This window comes from Pelmatolapia mariae, linkage group LG2, assembly GCF_036321145.2.
Source record: "Pelmatolapia mariae isolate MD_Pm_ZW linkage group LG2, Pm_UMD_F_2, whole genome shotgun sequence".
In the NCBI taxonomy this organism is placed as follows: Eukaryota; Metazoa; Chordata; class Actinopteri; order Cichliformes; family Cichlidae; genus Pelmatolapia; species Pelmatolapia mariae.
The window spans coordinates 33,263,249-33,278,379 of NC_086228.1; the positions used below are offsets into that span (position 1 = coordinate 33,263,249).

General features: G+C 38.8%; 1 long non-coding RNA gene across 1 annotated transcript; it reads left to right on the forward strand.

Annotated features, from left to right (window-relative positions):
* The first annotated feature begins 13,188 nt into the window (after positions 1-13,188).
* Positions 13,189-14,717, forward strand: LOC134637305 (uncharacterized). The gene is made up of 3 exons (XR_010095103.1): positions 13,189-13,354; positions 14,126-14,294; positions 14,646-14,717. It is a non-coding gene; the product is annotated as an uncharacterized LOC134637305 (long non-coding RNA).
* The last annotated feature ends 414 nt before the right edge of the window (positions 14,718-15,131 follow it).

The following is a 15,131-nucleotide window of genomic DNA, read 5'->3' on the forward strand; positions in this document are numbered from 1 at the left end:
TTAAAATCAGTTTGTACATACTTCAGATAGCTTTTCTTCAAATTCTTTAATTCTCAATCGCTTTTGCAACTTTGTACTTTTGTGTTACTCGCAGCAAGAACTCCACCTCATTGTTAGTCCATATAAAAAACTCGGTGCTTTTCCTCGACATTTTGCCGCGACATTTCAAAGAGCTGAAAAGTAAATAAACGGTAGACAGAAATGAGGCAGGTCGAATCGTCTTGCGTTTCATGCATGCGCAGTAGTGGAACATTAGCGTTTTCGGCCATTTCAATGTGGACGCACAACTCTGTGAAAACGACTGAAAACGAGCTTTGTCCTCCCTGGATGTGTCTTCTCTCTGTGTTTCATTCTTTGCTGTGGAATACTTCCCCCTCTCTTGCTCTCTCAAAATTTGATACCATATCTCACCCTCATGTATTCTCTGGTGAATCTGGAGTTCTACCACTTTTTACAGAGTTAATGTCAGAGTTATAGCTAGATATAGGCCTTTCTGACAGCTCTGGTGGAGTGCAGGATTCATCCAGAGGAGGGCTGCACAAAGTATTATTTACTGCCATTAATATTGAAGTTACACAGTAACTGGAAAAGCACATCATTGTTTTGTTTTTTTTTTCTTTATGTGATGCTAGGATTTTTCTAAGGTCAGTATTATATAATGTGAGATTCAGAAATACATTTGAGACACTTAAATTCTGAGTCCTGTTAATTGTGGCCATTTGACAGCTATTTCAGTGCTGTACATTAAAGATATCAGAGAAGAAAAACCGACCCTGTGAAAGTGTAAGCACACATAAAGAACTGTACGACTACACTTGCTTGTTGTTTCTAAAACTTGGCTTGATTTGAAAATCTGAAACACTGCAAATCCATATCTTGGTTGTCTGTATCTGTCTTTTTTATGGCTTTCCTCTCACACTCTGAAAGGGAAACTTTCAGAGCTGAATTGAAGCCAACTGCAAAAGCAAGTGTCCATCTACTAAAGCTCTTCACCAGAGCAAAACCCTTTTTTGGTATTAAAAAGCTACTTTGGGGTCCAGTAAAGACGCACTGTGCCAGATTTGCACTGAAAGGCGGGTACACAAGTATTTTTATTATTGCACATGTATTTGTAGGAGTTCTCCTTTCATAGCACAAGTTTTTGGGATAATATGTAAATAAATCATACAAATGGGATTTACTGAGGTTTGCTGTACTGTTATCGCTACGTGTTGGATACACTGTGTATGTTAACGCAGGTCAACAGCAAGCCAAACTCAATTTTCATGAGCCAGGAAACTGAGTGTCATGCTCCTTTATTACGGTCTTCTCGACAGCTTACAATCTTTTACAATTGTGGCTTGAATAGCTCGATGAAAGTGCTGAGTGAAACTAAAAAATAAACCAGAAAATAAAATATCCTTTAGCTCTTTGACATGTGAAATAAATGCACAAAAAGAAATATCTAGTGATAGAAAACATGTATCAAAGTTAGTCTTAGCTGCTAAGTAATGATAAACAGTAGTTTTAGCAATCCTCTGATATGCAAATTAGGTCGCTAGCATCATTGCTATGTTAATAGACCATGCTCTAAGCAAAATCCGCTTCTGGGATAAGGCTAATTCCTGGTACAAACACATTCACAAAACGATCTCTAAATCAGCTGTTATAAACATATAAAACAAACCAGAACATGTAATAAACTTACAGCCATTGCTTTCGATGGTGTATATAAAGATTCAGGGCACAGGAGATGAAGTTTAAATACAGATAGGCAGGCTTTCTGTACAATGCTTTTTTCCCAACTGACTGCAGCTTCCGCTTCCCACAATGCATTGCAAACACAGATTACTCCTTCAAAATAAGATACAGAAAAACTAATGCTGACTGTATAGAAAATATTTTTTAACTAAATTACTCTCTTTTTTAACATAAATTACCACAGATGAAATATGACATTTTTATCACAAAATTATTATGAATCATTATTAATCATTTACTTGGGACAGAACATTTGCAGTGCCCAGTTTAATGCACACTGCAAAAGTCTTGTTTTTGTTGTGGGTTTGTGATAGTGAGAGTATATATATATATATGCATAATTGCCATAGGTTAATGGCTCAAAGCTCAAAGTTTTTATTCACATCTTTACATAAAGATCGATATACGATTAAGGCATCTCTACACTCCTTTTCTCACCAGTCAGCACACAAAGATTTTCATGTAGTTTATTTTTTTTAAACTTATATCAATCAGAGGCATAAATAAAATATGACTGTCATAATGAAGCTGTTAATGTGACTGTGCCAGTATGTCAGATTGATGTCTGCATTTTAAAACATAAAATATTGATTTTAACAAGTTCTGTCAGCCTCACACATCTATCATAACAAAATAAGAGCAATGCGGGCAATCATGCACCTTCATTAACATATGGTCGGTTCAGGATCTAATGGTTAGCTTTCTTCTATACATCACACAGGTTAGTTGTTACATGCAGATTTCTGGTTTATACAGTGGAATAGTTTGTAATAACGCAGCTCTTCTCTGGATAAACCCTGCTCTCTGCTTGAGTCTCAACCCCAAGTTCCTTGCAGTCTCCAACAATTTGTATCAGAAGACTGCACCCTTACTCAGAATGAATACATTGTCCTAACTTAGTTATCTTAAGTAAGCTTTACTTGCTTTTTTTGAGACAATGTTTGCATAATTGGGAACTAATCTGGGAACCAATTAGATTTTACAGTGTATATCAAAATCATATTGATTCTTCTTCAGTTCCTCTCTTTTAACTTAATTGCAATGTTATTCTCAGAGAGAAGAAAATGTTTATAAACTGTGCTTATTATCACTCGCTCCCTTGCATTTCTTCATGGGGTCTGCTCGTTTTGTGCTGCTCTTGGTAGGTAACTATTGAAATTAACTGACTGCATTTTCTTTGTATAAATTCATGCACTATTAGTGGATTATGCAAATAACTTTCCGCTCACATCAATCCATTTTTACTAATGCATCATCACATTAATTTGCTACATGACTTTCAGTTACAAAGCTGACTGTTTTGTAAACCCCCACAGTGGTTTTGTTGTTGTTGTTGTTGTTTTAAAGAAAGGTTTTCCTCTGATGCAGGCAGTAAATCTGTCCCTAAATATCATGATGACAACTTTGACCAGTCATTTTGTCTTCACGGGCTTTTTTGCATAAAATATGTTTAAAGTGACAACTGAATTCCAACCAGTTAAGCTGACTGAATAATTTATTTTCTCACTTGGGGGAAAAAAGTGGTGGAGCTTAGCCTGGGCCGCACTACAGCTCTGTCTGCTATGCAGTGTCGTCTCTGCTGTCACAGATTGTGAATACTGAAAATGACTTTTTGATTTGAATTTTTATTTGTGCCGTAGACTGTTTCAAGCACTTAAAAATCAGAGTGGGGGATGATGACTTTTGGGGGTAAAAATAATTTCAGCAGAGCAGGGATTTGTGGACCACAGGGGGAGAAATCCCACCAACTGCAATTCCTAGCAAGTTACACCCTTATTGTAATGGCAACAAAGTTGACTTGCTAAACAGATACATGTTGCTTAGACAGGTTATATGTAGTCAAATGCAACTAATTGACAAAAAGACAATAAAAGATAAAAGCAGCAACGGTCCTTGAATTTTGGGTAAATTAGCTGCCCTTATCCATTCAAGATAGTATTTTGTCATCTTAGACCGCAATTGGTCCATGTTAGCCTGGAAGCTAGTGTTCATAAACATTAGCATCAGCTAGATTTCCCCAAAACTCATTAAAGGTCCTTCTAATAATTGATTGTCCTGGTGATGCTGCCCTATAGTTTAACTTTTATCACAACTCCTTTTTGCCAGAAGGGCTTTATCAGTTGACTAGCATGAAAGAAACCACTTACTCGCCCTATGCAGACAGGTTGGAGTAGACTTAATTTGCATATAAAATCAACCAAACCAGATTTAGAACAACAATCTGAGGTAACATTATTTGGAGCTTAGGAAAAACTGGTCATTCATTGTCTCAGCGGCTCAGCTTCTATACTTATATTTCTGAGACAAGTTTTTAACAGACAAAGACCAGCATATATTTTTATCAGTAATAACAGACTGTTGTGGTTGTTGTGCAATCAGTCCTCTTAGATTCATCCATGCATACTGAAACAACTATTTAAGGTCACATCATTTGGGTTTCCTGTCTGCCTCTGATGTTAGATGTAAATTAGCTAGGCTGTTCTCTCCACGAAGCCCCCGGTGAAATGATTGAAAGCAGGGTGTTTGTGTGTTAACACAGTTAATGAAGGAGTCTGTGGCAAGCTCAGTAAGGAGCAGCCTTTATTTAGGCAAGATTTAAATAGGTTATGGCCCATGACTTGGAAGGTTTGATGTTGGAATTCTTCCTATTACTGCACTCAAAGTGTTTGGTTGTAGTGTATTTGTCTTAAATGCAATGAGTTCATATTATGTGTATTTCTATTCTGCTTTCTAAATGCACCACTAAGGCTCTAAAGATCAAGCCAAATTTAATTAATTAAAATGTACAACTGGAATGAAATAACAGTGGCAAATGAACCCACATAAGTGCTATGCTGAGCCTTTCTGGTCTCTTTGATGAATGGAGCATTTAGAAAAAAAAATTAGAAAAGGTTTCAGTGATGGATAGAGTTGGGGGGCTTGAGGATCCGTGGAGGGTATGTTAAGATGAAAAATTCAATTAGCAAGTGTTTTGTTACATGTTACACAGTCTGCAATGGCCATAGTGTGGCATTATCAACCTGAATAGATCTGCATGGATGTTTTGGACATGTACTTTGCTTGACACAAATCTGTTGACAACCAATCAGAGCTAAAAATCAGATTTTATTTTTATTTTTTTTGTAGCATTCACAGTTTTTGGTCTCCTTTAACCAGCTTCCTCAGTATGGGAAATTGCAGAGACTCAGCAACAGAAGTGTTCCTTCGGCATATATAAAATTTTCATTTTTTTTTCTCCACACTTTGCACATAGTCAATTCATATATGGCCAGAAATGACTGATTAAACACTATCTCTTAAAATGCCCCACACCCCTTTTAACATGAAAGTGCCAAAAAATTGCAGTTCCTGTAATGGCCACTTGAAGCTGGCTCGCTGAGTCAGTCCCCATAAGCTCCCATACTGAAATGTCCAACCTTAGAGCAATAAAAAGAACTAGCAAAATCCCACCCCACAGGCAGTTTTTCCCAGGCCCACAGGTGTATTAGTCTGTAGCATTACAATGCAGATATATGCCTTTATATTTCAGCAATATACTTTATGATTTTAGCTTACTTAGCTTGTTAATATTACCACACAATTGCCCCATCTCCCTTTGTTCTTCCTCCGATCCCTCATCTGCAACCAGCTGTGGCAGATAGTAAGCCTGGTTCTTCCTGTTAAAAAGAGTTTTTCCTTCCCACTGTCACCAAGTGCTGCCTCATAGGTTGTCCTCTGATTGTTGTGGTTTTCTCTGTGTTGTTGTAGGGTCTTTACCTTACAATCTAAAGTGCCTTGCTGCAACAGATGTTGTAATTTAGGACTTTGTAAGAAAATCTGATTTGAATTGAATTAACCTGGGACTCCAGGTCCAAATATGGTCACTTCTGGCCCCCAAAACCCCCAAAAAATCCAGAAGACCATAATCCAAAATTCGTAGTGGGGTTTATCAGTCAGTCCTTTTGTGAAATGTCCATTGTCCGGTAATTTGCCAGAGACACTAGACTGACATATTTTTATTTTTTGGTGGGGGGGTGGGGTTCTCACCTGTCTGTTTCTGTAGGAAATGTGCAAGCAGTTAGGAGCCAAGAACATTTCTTTTCCTTCTCCATATTGCCTTTTCTTTTCCCCGTCATTGAAACCTCACTTTCATTCCCCCACTTCATCTCCTCTCGCCTTTTTATCTCCACCTTTTATCTGCTGCTATCGTTACTGTTCTCTCTTATTTTCCATCAGTGCTCTCGCACATCCTTTTTTCCTTCTCTCATCAAGGAGCCAGATGTGTTCCCACTATGATTTATTCAGACACAGAGAGAGCCTGCTACAGGCAGAATGCACTCTGCTTATATTCAAATGCTTGAGTATGCTTCCTGCTGTCATTCCATATGCAAATAAGTTTTTCTTATTCATATGAGTCATGCTTTTAACTTTTTAGGACTAAGAAAATGTAGACAGGACATAATTTCTTTACATTTGCTTGTGTAGAACACAACAGTTCACAACAATTTCTTCTGAATATCCAATAATAACAGTTTTGACTTTTTACACATCTCACCACAGAGTTTTTTGGGGTTTGTGGCAATTTTACCATGCCATCATATCAAAAAAACAAAAAACAACAAAAAAACTTGTTTGAGTTGACATTGAACGCATCTGAGTGTATGGCCTTCAGGTTGCCTCCTGTGAAAAGGCTTGCTGAGAACTGAAGAGGCACAAAGCCAGTGTCAGGAATAATTGCCTGTTAGGGGAATGAGTCCTCCAAACTAAAAATGCATTTCAGGCCCAGTACGTTCCAGTTTTCAGTTCAGTGTCAGGACTCCAGCAGTTCTTGGTGATGTGGATGATCTGCTGACATCTACTGAACCTCGCAGAGAGTTAGTGAAATGAAACAGAATAGGACAGAATCACACTGCACAGTCACTATGTTCAGGACACAACGGAGACGCCAGCAGCAGAGCACAGGTACAATTTGATACTTGAAATAACAATTATAGTTACAAAGTGTTTCACAGTTAGAGATAAACTTACTACCCACTTCATTAGGTACACCTTACCATTACTGAGTTAGACCTCTGCCTTCAGAACTACCTTAATTCTTCTCTGCACATTATAATAAATAATAAATAAATAATTTTTTATTTATATAGCACCTTTCAAGACAGAATCACAAAGTGCTGCACATAAGATTAAAAGTCATAAAAAGATTTAAAAAGAGAAAATAAAACAGGCAAATAATTAACCAAAAGCAGTTTTAAAAAGGTAAGTTTTGAGTTGTTTTTTAAAAACAGCTACTGAGTCCACAGTTCTTAATACTTGGGGGAGAGAGTTCCACAGTCTCGGGGCCACATTGGCAAAAGCTCTGTCACCCTTAGTCCTCCTCTTAGTATTTTTTATAGCAAGTAAGCCCTGATCAGATGACCTCAAAGACCTGCTAGGGACATAGGGCTGTAGCAGATCAAAGATGTAGGCAGGTGCCAGTCCGTGCACAGCTCTGTAGGTCAAGACCAGGATCTTAAAATCAACTCTAAATTTAACAGGAAGCCAGTGTAACTGAGATAACAATGGTGTCACATGCGAGTACTTGGAGGATTTTGTCAGAAGCCTCGCTGCAGCGTTTTGCACAACCTGCAGACGATCCAGAGAACCTTTGCTAAGACACATGAACAGCGAATTACAATAATCCAACCGTGACGAAATAAATGCATGTATAGCAATCTCCAGTTCAGAACGAGATAAAATCGGGCTTAGCCTAGCCACATTTCTTAAATGATAAAAACAAGACCGAACCAGAGAATTGACATGCCCATCCAATGTGAGACTCGAGTCAAAGGTGACACCTAGATTCCTGATAGAGGATTTAACATAGAGTGAGAGAGGACCAAGGGCTTTCACTATCTGGGGTAGAAATCTATCAGGGGCGCATACGAGGACTTCGGTTTTCCCCTCGTTGAGTTGGAGGAAATTTGCAGCCATCCAACGTTTGATCAAATCTAAGCAGTCATTCAGCCGCTGAAGCTTAGATAAATCGTCAGGCATAAAAGAAACGTACAACTGAATATCATCAGCATAACAATGATAAGAAATATCCTCAAAAGAGCCCATTATATGCTGGAGGGGGAGAAGATAGATTAAAAACAATAAAGGCCCCAAAACTGACCCTTGAGGGACACCATAAGCAAGGGAGGTAGAGGATGACCTAAAATCGGAAACTGCCACAGAAAAGGATCGGTGATGTAGATAAGAGGAGAACCAATCTAAAGCAGTTCCAGATACACCAACCCAATTTTTCAGCCTTTCAATGAGGATGTGATGGTCAACTGTGTCGAAAGCTGATGTGAGGTCCAACATGAGTAGAACAGAGCATTTTCCTGCATCATTATTCATCAAGATGTCACTTGAGACCCTAAGAAGAGCTGTCTCCGTGGAGTGAAATTGACGAAAACCGGACTGAAACTTATCGTAAATGCCATGTTTATCTAGAGCTGCCCTAAGCTGCTTAGCCACAACCTTTTCTAGAAGCTTAGCGATTAACGGTAATTTAGAAATAGGTCGGTAGCTGCTCCAAAGAGAGGGGTCAAGTTGAGGTTTTTTTAAAAGTGGGAGAATAGCAGCGTTTTTAAAATAAACCGGAACTATACCAGATGCCAATGAGGAGTTGATTAAAGTGAGCACACATGAACCAATAGACTGGAAGACATTTTTGAATAATGATGCAGGTATAATGTCAAGTAAGCAGGAGGATGCTTTCACTGAATTCACTAATTTCACTAGCTCAGGTAGTGAAACCGGAGAGAAAGTATCCAAGACAATGGGCCGGGATGGGGTAGAGATTGAGATAGCAGGTGCTGAGTATGTAAAACTCATTCTCACGTTATGAATTTTTGCCAGCAAAAAAAAGAGAAAATTTTCACAGTCCTCATTAGATGAAATAGGGGCCGCAGGTAGAACAGGAGTAACAATGTCACTAATGGTGTTGAATAGCACCTTAGGATTGCCTCTGCTCTTTGTAACCAAGTGTGAGAAATGGGCAGCCCTCGCATCTCTGATCGCATTATTAAAAGAAGCTAAAAGGTCCTTAAGATAGAGGAGGTGAACATTTAGATGAGTTTTCCTCCACCTGCGCTCCGCTTTACGACAATCACGTTTTAGACAGCGAATACTGTCATTTAGCCAAGGAGGAGATTTAGAGGCAGAAACACTCCTCGTTTTAACCGGACAGATTTCGTCTAAAATAAAACGGCAATAATTATTAAAAAGACTAGTTAAGAAATCAACACCATTTTGAGGAGATAGCTGTAAGTTAAAAGCATCCACAAATTTCTCCACTGTGGAGGAGTTTAAGATGCGAGACTTAACCATCCGTCTGACGGGGGACAAAGGCTCATTAAAGGACAGGTTAAAAACAATAACATAATGATCAGAAATAAAAATGTCCTCAGAGCAAATAAAATCAATATTTAAACCCAAAGTAAAAACAAGGTCCAGTGTGTGACCTTTGCTGTGTGTAGGACCGGACACATGCTGAGCAAAATGAAAAGAATCCATAATGCTCATAAAGTCTCTGGCGAATGGGTCGGAGTCATCATCAACGTGAATGTTGAAGTCCCCAACTATGAGCACCCTAGACAGCTTCATAGTAGCGGATAAGAAGTCGCTGAGCTCCGACAAAAATAACCTGTTATATCTAGGTGGGCGATACAACACAGCACAGAAAAAAGGATCCCTTTTACCAATTTTGAGCAGCTGCAGCTCAAACGAGCGAAAAAATCCAGTTTTCAGGGAGCGGCAGGAGAAACGGTCCTGGAAAGCCGCGGCAAGCCCACCACCCCGACCAGACAACCGAGGCTGGGTTATAAAACTATAGCCATCCGGGCAGAGTTCAATAAGTGACGAGTAGTCTACATCCCGCTGCCAGGTCTCAGTCAGGAATAAAAGATCGAGTTTTTTAGATAATATAAAATCATTCAACAAGAATGATTTATTAGAGAGAGATCGAGCGTTAAAAAGCGCCATATTCAGTGAGCTAGGAACCTCATTATTTGCAGAGGCTCGAGTTAAGGGACGTAAATACACAGGGTTCGAACCGTCACGCTCGTAGAATCCACTCACCGAGGGAAGAAAAAGCCAGCCCGCAGAAGAGTCTGGATAAACCCTCCTAAGGTGGCACGGTCTCAAAGAGCCGGGCCCAGCATATCCAAACAGGGCCGTGGAAAACAAGTTCCCCTCCATGGAGCTTTTCTGGACACAGGAGACAACACATGCTCGACGTCGCTTACCAGCCAAACCACGCCGCCAGTACATCCTGAGCTTCACTTGAATACCTCCTCTTCTCCCTCTCCTTCTCCGTGGTCTAGAGGGACCACTGAAAACGCCTGGCGAGGATCCAGCTAATGGAGGAGGATGGAAAGTGCCAGAGGACGACGAGACATTGTGTGGCATCATAGAAGATCGGATGGATAGCAAAGCCAGGCGATCATACACCAGGGCAGCAAATACATCATTAAAACTGAGTGAGAACAGTAGAGCAGAAAAAAACAACGCAGCAGTAGTAGAGCGCAACACACTGCAACCGGCAGCGGCAGAGCCAAACACAGGCGCCATCATACCGGAAGTGTATGTTCAGACATACATTGATTATGTGTCACATAATCCAGTCAAAATGCACCAAAAGGCTCCAAGAGGAGTTTAGTAACTGGCATTAGTGGAGATGTAAATTGGAGGCCTAGCAGACAGGAAACATCTTTTAATTAGGAAGGGAAACAAATGACAATTGTATTTTTTCCTCCAGCATCCCAGGAACTAATTCTAAAGCTTAAATCTATGCAAAACTATTGGGTGTCATTTTTATTTTATTTTTTTAGAAAACTCTCCAAATGAATGTTCACAACTTTTTAAGGGTATGTTAACATTGCTTTAAGAAAAGCAACGTGAAAGCAATGTAACTGTGGAGCCAGTTATAAAAAAAATAATATTATATTTAGAAAATAGACTGGTGTAAAATAACTTCTGGCAAAGCATACTTATAAAAGCTGGAACAGTTACAATGATATAAACTGCAAAAACAAAGATTTGGTTTCCTAGTGGAAAAGCGAGGATGGCCTCTATCTTTCTTTGTTATCTGACTCCAGTTTGTGGCTTCTTTTATCAAACGAGATCTACCCTATTTTAGGCTTCAGAGCCCCTATGTCATATCCCACAGGCTGTTAGAGCACATATGGTACCACAGAAACACTGCCGAGGGCTAAATTATAAATTCTTCCCTTTATTGTAAGGGCTTCCCCCCTTCAGGACTCATGGTTTCCTCTCTTTTCAGGTATATGTTTAGAAGAACAAATCAGGGAACACAGGAGATTTTGGGGGCGATAATCATAACTTACTCCGTTGTTAACTTGTCTCCTTCAGGATTGCAAAGGAAAAGCAAAGGAAATCAGGTGGAGTCAGATGTATTTGCCTAATGGGTGATTGTCAAATACTTGACAGATTGCCTCTAGACTCCTCCTGGCAATCACCTGTTCCAGTGAGTGACACACAGACAAAATACTTAAAAAGTTAAGCAGGTGTGCTTCCTTTCCTTTGCTTTTCCTCTTCTTTTCGTCAAGAGAGAAGCTCAATTATAAAAGCACTGAAGCTCTGGGAAGACAAGGTGACTCATCCCTGCACTCAGAGGAGTTACCACAGAAATATCACTGTAGCTTGGGGCTACTAGTTAAGGACTAAAATTGTTAAAGTAAGATTAGGTACAGAAAATTAAATGCTCATACCTCAAAAATGGCAGAAAGCAAATCAAAAAGTAAGAAAATTTGTGTTTGATTATTTCTTTCTTGTAACAATATTTGTTCTTCAGTAGAGTAGAAAAGTGCTATATAAGAAACAGTTCATTTACCATTTAGTTCTTGACAATAAATCTGTCTAAATGGTGCCACATTTGTAAGGAAAATGTGTTTGTGGATTGAGCAGCAGATTTTGAATATGTGGGTTGCATCCATGAAAAACTTGCCAAATCTTCTCTTCAAAGCTGTTTATTCTGATTGTTCGTTTTAGTTTCTGGTATCCCAGGTGCTGACAATCAGGTGCCTGATTTGCGCCACCGAACTCTAGCTCACTTAGCATTAATTAGGAATTATATGCTTCTGCACATTGGCTCTAGCTAGTTTTAGGCTTTAAAATTTGCATTTCATCTTCTTGTTGAAATATGGTTACTTTGGTTTCTAAAGAACATTATTAAAGTGGACATGAAAGACAGCATGTAAAAAGGCTAATTTACACCATGAATCCCTGCTCTCAAAAACTAACAGTCGATTTACCAACTAGATTTAAGAAATAAATGCTTAAAGTACAAGCTTTTGAGAACAAATTTAGTGCCACCTTGTGTCCGTACAGAACATTATGTCACTGGGTTGTCTGGTTCATTGTGGTCAATATGTTAGCTAACTAGCAACAGAACCAATAACGCAATGTAAAATAAGGACACTAAAACTAAAAACCAGTTTAAGGGGATCAGTTTTGTGCTGTCCCTGGCTACAACAATGGGTTTTATGTTAAGAAATCAGGGATATGCTGTCTACGTTCAATGTCTGTCTCTTTTAGCAGTAATTGGCTCTTCACTGTTTAGCTAGCTGCACTCGAACAGGAAAATCCAGCTGTTAGCCATAATGTTCGGGTTTATAAAGCACTTCATAAATAAAAACAGTGTTTTTACTGTGTAATTCCTGACAGAGGATGTTAACCATATTTTAAAAACTTTAACTTTAAGCACTTATTTCTTAAATCCAGCTTCACAGAAAGTGTTACATCTATGTCAGTTTTTGAAACCAAAGCATCATGATGTAAATTAGCCTTTACACATGTAATATTTTATTTCCACTTTAAGGTCACATTTTCTTCTGTAGATCCTGGGATTAGTTGCTGTCATGGTGGCCAAATGTATATGGCTGGCTAACCTCTTCTACTATCCAACATATGGAGGACCACAAGAGCCACGCGCATCGAAATAAAAATTTCTGTGCTTAAATAATGAATTGTAGAATAAATTCTGCATTTGTAAATTCATTTTTGAATTCCAATTTAATAAACTGCATTTCAAAATCCTTTTTCCAATTGCAATTTAATAAACTGCATTTCAAAATCCTTTTTTCAGTTGCACTTTAATAAACTGCATCTCAAAATCCTTTTTCCAATTGCACTTTAATAAACTGCATTTCAAAATCCTTTTTCCAATTGCACTTTAATAAACTGCATCTCAAAATCCTTTTTCCACTTGCACTTTAATAAACTGCAGTTCAATATCCATTTCCCTTTCCTGTTCGCTCCGGGATTAGCTGCTGGATTAGCTTCTGGATTAGCTGCTGGATTAGCTCTTCGATTAACAACTTCCTCGAGGCTATTCAAATTAGCCACACTGTGGGATATAAGGAGCTCTCTGATTGGTTGGACAGACACAGGCTGTCTGCTTGGATTTTTCTAGCTCATAGCTTCGCCCTGCTAAGAAGCGTGTGTGCTTGTACAAAGGCCGTTCAGCCTCGGGATTTACACTCGGCTCGACACAGATATGTGAAGAATGAAGGGACCCTGCAGCGAAACGGAGAGCCAACCTCTGACTGAGTGCCTGTTTACGCAGTCTGACCACCTGTTGAAGGTAACGTGCTAACGTCATCTTAGCTTATGAAAGTTTTACGTCGCAGCTGTACGAGCTAGCTACGTGTTTTGTAAGCTGCTGTGCTCTTCACAAATAAAGCTGGAAGCAGCTCAGACTGTTAGAACCAGCACTGAGCCCTGTTACATTTATACAGTGTTAGAGCAATGACTGCAACCTACAGCCTTTAAACTAGCGATTAAAATGCTGACAGTAAACTCGTCAGTCCAGATGTTACCACATTACTCTATGGTACTTAGAGTTAAAACAACTGAGACAGGCTGATTAAAATAACAGCTGTCAGTTCTCATTCCTTATATCAAGACTGGAGATCACACTACTGATTTCAGTTCATTTAATATGTGAGTGCACAGATTCATTCTCAACTGGACATAAATGATGATCAAAGGTTGTATATATGATGAAGTCATCAAATCCCAGCCTCTAACACAGTGCGCTGAATCTTAGCTTTGAATGTCCAGTATATTCTAATCAGTGCAATGTAAGCATTCACTGAACCTACAGTATCTACACCTGTGTGGCAAATGTGTGGTAAAGATACAGATAATGCAATTTAATTATTAATACAATATACATCATGAAAAATGAAAGCTGAAATTGATTCAGTTTAGTACTTTTCTCTGTATGCTCTGTGATTATAAAGGCCTTAAATTCTGTGATATATACTGTAAATGATTCTCACAGAGGTCTTAAAGTACTTAAATCACTGCTGATAGTCTGGTTGTTTATATTTTCACGTTTTTGTGTCTGTAGGGCTGTTTGATGACGATTTGGACTCCTCTGGGAGATGAGGACACACCCACATCTGTTCCATACTGCAGCCATTGATGGTGTTACGGCTCTGAGTCAGCTTTGGGGCATCAGACGCACACACTGGAAAACCAGCACCTGGACTTCATGCAGGAGAGACGGCCTCAGTGATGTAGGTTCATAAGCGAGTTCAAACATTTCTGGCCTCTTATCACCTAGATTTTGAATGCATTTAAAGCAGGAACTGCACACCTAGCTGTCAAAAGTTTGGCAGCATGAGTACTGTAAAGTTTTGTAGGGTCCTTGTTAAAAATTCCACAAGCACCACACCACATTTGTCATATATAGTTCCATTTTGTACAGTACATTTTTGAAATTATATATATGAATATATATATATATATATATATATACTATATATCCTAGTTATCCACTTGTCAGTAATTTTTGAGTAAATGGATGTCAGTGATAAATCAGTGGTGATTCACCTGCAAATGTTTTTAACAAACTTTGTTTTTTGTAGAATTCATCAGCAGCTGTGGAGAGATGCATTTGAATATCTTCTGGTTCCACTTTTCCTTACCTGGAAGCTGAGCATTGCTGATTTCTGACAAGGACACACACCTCAGCGCTTATCATGGGTGTTACATCCTCTGTGCAGCAATTCCAGAGAAAATGAGAGAGCAACGACCACTCATTAAGACCAGCCAGAAATCTGTCCCTTTCTGGCAGCTGTGGAAACTTCCAATAAGAAAGTATTATCTGTATCTTTACTAGAGATGGCACGATACCACTTTTTTATGTCCGATACCGATACCGATATCATAAATTTGGATATCTGCCGATACCGATATTAATCCGATATAGTGTGTTTTTTAATCAATAAAACTGTTTTTTTTTAATATCTTGCTGCATTTTGTATAAGTTCATACTCAAGTTTAAATAAACAACAACACTAAAGCTATTCTGTTATACCTGTATGTAAAAAATACACTGCACCCAAAATATT